The sequence below is a fragment of the Mus pahari genome, chromosome 11 (assembly GCF_900095145.1).
Source record: "Mus pahari chromosome 11, PAHARI_EIJ_v1.1, whole genome shotgun sequence".
Lineage (NCBI taxonomy): Eukaryota > Metazoa > Chordata > Mammalia > Rodentia > Muridae > Mus > Mus pahari.
Window position 1 is genome coordinate 23,710,568 of NC_034600.1, and position 5,280 is coordinate 23,715,847.

A 5,280-nucleotide genomic window follows, 5' to 3' on the forward strand; every position below is an offset into this window, starting at 1 on the left:
CTCGCCTCTGGCTTGTGTTCATATGCATCACCAAGAGGACTTGAAACTGGGCGTGGCCCTGGCTTCAGTGACCACTCTTGCAGAGCCCACACAGGGTTGTCTGTCAGCGATCTTTATTGGCCTGTGCTCTTTAGGACCTCCCGGACCACCATCAGCGCCATCTTCCCGCCTGCCAGGGCTGAAGAACCTCACAGAGGATGTGGGCCGAGCCTGCAAGCTTCCATAGCATCCTGCCCCGGATTCCCCAGTGGACCCTGCAGCAGCCTTTCTGCCCAAACGACCATTCATCTCCTGCTTGTTTAACTTTTATGTTAGCATGCTACTATAAGGAATGCTGGTGTGAATAAACCGAGCATGTTTGAAAGACAACTAATGCGTGGACATCCTAATTGCTGAGTGTCTTACAGCCCACAGGCTGTGATCTCCACAGGAGAGAGGTATAAACTGCCTTTGTCTCCCTCACTCTGACAATCTCAACTCTAAGCTGTGTTTACTTGAAATCAGGAGTGTGAATATTTTGTGAATTGAATTTTAAAATCAAAGCAGAATAAATTTCCCTGGTATGTAGAAGAGCAGAAATGGGCCATCTTTTAGAAATGCTTTTTTAAAGATTTCATAGTAAACGTGTATAGTAACTGCACTATTATTTCCCAAAGTCACACAAACATATCTCATGTTAACCAGGCTGGGCATCAAACCCAGGGCTTCATACATGCTAAATGATCACTCTATCAACTTAACTGCATCCTAGCCCCAATATTTATCTTAGTGAAGTGGAAGCTTTAAAATCTACTCAGTGGTAAGTTGGTAGCATAAACGTTAGTGTGCATAGCATCTACCTGTAAGGCCCTGGATTTGAGGCCTGGCAACTCCCCAGTACACTGTTTGAAGTCTTACTACATAATTTAAGATGCAAAGCTGTTTTAAATGTGTTACCATATTCCAGGGTAGATGTGTCACTCTGGGGATGCCAGGGGATGTGGGAGACCAGGCTGAGATGAACCAGGCCTTGGGCAGCTCTCACCTAATAGCCAAATGGTCCTTTGTTGAGAGCTGTGTCAACCCCCTCATTCCCAAGGCTGCCCATGGGAATCATTCGACTTTTGCCCTGAGATGACACCTGGGGCTGTTAAGGAGTGTTAAGGAGTATCCCGGATCCTGAGATAAGCCCCCACCCACCCACCCACCCAGGCATTCGGGAGCAGCGGCGCCAGGACTCTGAGATAAATCACAAGAAGCTTCAAGTCTGCAATCAGCACCCCCCTCCTCCCCCCCTCCATTTTGTCCTTCGCTCTATTTATTTTGATCATGCTTTAACCCCATTTCCCCTCTCTGTATGCCTTAAAAACCGGGTGTTCAGCCCTCAATAAACGAGACCTCGACAATTTTCTTGCCTGATCTCCTTTTTCTTTCCCGTCCGTTGTCTTTTTCAGGCTCGGTCCCCCTCGACCCACAAAATAGCTGGTCCCACAGGCTGGGATAAGGGGGTCCTAGCAGATGAGATTTAGCCACTCATCCCCAAAGAATCGCAGGAAAAAACAAAAAAACAAAACAAAACAAAAACCTTTATTCTCCTTGCTGTCAGGAAGACATAGCTAAGGGCCGGGTCCCTTTGGGGTGCCAATAGCAGCCTTAGATCACACAGGACCAGAACAAAAGCAGGGTCAGGGCAGTTTGATAGCAAAAGGTCTAGGTCAGGTCACACAGTTGGGCCTCTGAGGACTTTTCTCACAGCCTTGTAAATGTCAAGGAAATTGCTGCTCAGGGGCAGTCTGCCTTTGACTCACAGGATGTCTGTCTATCATAGCTGTGTGATCCTAGATTTTAAGATAAACGGAGGGTAAGAACAACTCAGAAAAGGACAGAAGTAAAATGAGTCAGGCTAATAATTGGATCCCCTTCTAAAGGATTTGTAAAAACCTGAGTGTAGACAAACTAAAACCCAGAGCACACCTAGTACATCTTAGTGACGTCTCCTTACCGATGGCAGCAGAAACAGACCCAACTCTAACCTGAGAGGATTAAATAATTGAAATTAATATGCTCCCAGAGGGCCGGATGGGGCTGAAAAGCCTGCTGAGCGGCACCCTCCCCTTTCATTAGTGTGGCATCTGAGTTCCCTGGAGTGTTGCCCGAGTCTTTCCCTTTGTATTCTCTACACTCAGGGGACTTGCCAAGCAAATTAACAATGTGACGTGACTAAAGGGAGAATCTCTACAACACGAAGGCAGAGTTTAAAGCGCCATTTCAGGGCCTCAGAGCCATCAGCGCTCTGAACATATGGAACTGTTGCGATCGTACAAAGGAATCTCTCTTACCTTACTGACATCACCTGCTCTAAGTCCTAACCAGGCTCTCATCATAATTAACTATGACCTGGTTATAACATAACCATCACAATGCCTTGGTAACCTACATGTGCTCATTATTTGAACTTGAAGATTTCAAGAGGAAAATGAAAATTCTTGCAATAGGAACTAGTGGAGTTACATTCGATTTTTTTTTTACTACCTTCGTATATACAAAGCAAACCACAATAAGGGGAGGTTAGTCTTCCTGTCCAACATAATCAGGAGGCTGCAGGGAGCACCTCTGGATTTGGAAGTAGCTCCTGTGACCCAGAGATGCAGAAGACAGGCCAAGGTACCAACCACCCTTTGTTTTCTAGACAAAAGAACAGAACAAAACAGAAAACCCTCTATTGATTCTTTGCAAGTTTCATATCATGCACCCCAGTCCCATCCATTGTATCTGCCCTTTGCCCTTGCAACCCCCGACTCCTTATCCCCCCAAATAAAAAAGCACACAAACAAAATAAAGCATAAAAAAAAAATTTCATTGTGGAAGCTGTAGTGTATCACAGTGTGTCCCACGGTGCACCCCTCTGTCCACACATCTTCACTTGCAAATGTTTATTGCAATGAGTCATTGGGTAGGTTCAAGGTCTCTGGTTCCTGTGACACCATCAATATTGGATCCTCACCAGGACTCTTCCCTGTTATCCTGTTGTTGCCCTGGGTCTTGGACATCCTGAAACCCTGGATCAGCAGGTCCAGCCCCTTCAAGACCCCCAACAGTTCACAGATGATATATATTTTGGAGTGGGCCAAATGAAAGTGCCTGAATCTGGGCCTGGGTGATAGCTGGGCCGGGCGACTTTCTCTTATCTGTACCACCAGGGTGAGCTCTCCAGCACTGCTCTGACTAGGCCACTCAGTGTCCTTGGCAGGAGGTAGGAGGCAGGAGGCCAGGTCAGCTCTTCTACTCTCCTGTCTTAGGGACCTTCAGAACCAGCTTCACCGTGCTGCCAGTCAAGGAGTGGGTTGGTCAGTGGTAGATAATCCTTTTTTGATATGAACATCAGGGGCTTTCCTTGGCAGACAGGGAGAAGACCTTGGGTGGTAAGTAGACAGTCATACTTTTCAGCCTAAAGAAAACAAGCCTGGAGTGAGATGGTGGGAAGAAACAAAATATGTTTGGAGACTTGATAAGGAAATGGGAGGACAACAGGAAGCATAGCTCAGTGGTACCCCACCTGCTATTAGCAGTTCCATTCTCAGCCCCTCACTCCCACACAGGAGGAGTAAGGATCCTTTTCATGAGGGACTTATTCAAACATTCCTCGAAGCCCCTACCGTTAGGCAGCTCCTTGCCAGTCTCCACTTAGCCTGCCCACTGTCTGAGTTGTAACTCAGAAGGCCTGGCGTCTCTCTTGTCATGTTTACTTCTTCCTTTCCTGCATAAACCTGTTACCAGTTTGCCCCACTCCCTCCTCACAGCAGCGTACCTATCCTGTCTGTTTTTCTTTTCCTTTCAAATTCCATGTTCCCTTCCCAGTCTGTTTTTAGATTTGTTGATCAACCAGACCAAGAACCTACAAAAAGGACTCTGTGTCCCTTTTGGTCAGGGTGGGGACCTGTGCTACAGAAGCCAGAAGGGACCCACATAAGAAGAGCGTGCAGGGCCCTGGGCAAAAGAGAGGGCCATTGGGGGAAATTGAATTAAGATGGTTGATCATTTAGGAACTAGGACAGGCAGATCAGGACCCGGAAGACAGGGTAGCGTTCATCTGTCATCTCAGCATTCATGCAGGGAGACAGAAGGCAGAGACAGAAATGCCGCTGGAGCTCAAAGCCCAGGCAACCTGGAATAAGCAGTGTAGCGTGGAAACTGTAAGAGAGGCTCTGCTTCAAAAAGGTGAGACCAGATTTCTCAACGTTGTCCTCTGACCTCCACGTGCGCACCAAGGCATGTGGAAACACACACACATGCATGGGTAGGAAGACACACACACACACACAGAAAGAGAGAGAGAGAGAGAGAGAGAGAGAGAGAGAGAGAGAGAGAGAGAGAGAAATAAAATTTGAAAATAATAATAACATTAGATGTACAAATCAAGAAAGATGAAGGCTGGGTACAAGAAAAGCCATGCAACTTAATGCAATGTCAAACATTTATTACAGGATAGGTACCGTTGTAAGGATTTTATTGTGTGTGAATTTCCTAATCCCTCCAGTTTTAGACAGAAGGTAATTGAGGTGCATAGAGACAAAATGGCTAATAATAAATGTCCAGCTCTAACACAAGCCCCTGACTACCAGAAGCCTGTCACTAGTCACTTGTTTTTTTGTTTTTTTTCCACTTTATTTATTTATTTATTTATTTATTTATTTATTTATTTAAGACAGGGTTTCTCTGTATAGCCCTGGCTGTCCTGCAACTCACTTTGTAGACCAGGCTGGCCTGGAACTCAGAAATCCGCCTGCCTCTGCCTCCTAAGTGCTGGAATTAAAGGTGTGTGCCACCACCGCCTGGCTCTTTTCTTTCTTTCTTTCTTTTTTTTATTGGTTATTTTATTTACATTTCAAATATTATACTATTTTTCATTCTATTGTTCTATAACATTGAGCTTTAAAACTTGAATATATTGAGTAGAAATAGCTTTTAGAAGAAGTCCGATAGGGATGTCATGGTGCTCTATTTTTTTCCTAAAACCCCCAAACTGACTGGTTATCTATTCAGTTAGTTAGAATTGCTAAATTAGTGACAGAATCTACGTAGCTAAGGGTGGTCTGAAATTCACTATGTAGTCCATTTTAATCCCCAATTCATGATCTCCTGCCTCTACTTCCTACATACTAAATACTGGAACCACAGGAATGAGTTATATTTCTAAAAGATTTGAGCTTCTCTTCTCTTCTCTTCTCTTCTCTTCTCTTCTCTTCTCTTCTCTTCTCTTCTCTTCTCTTCTCTTCTCTTCTCTCCTCTCCTCTCCTCTCC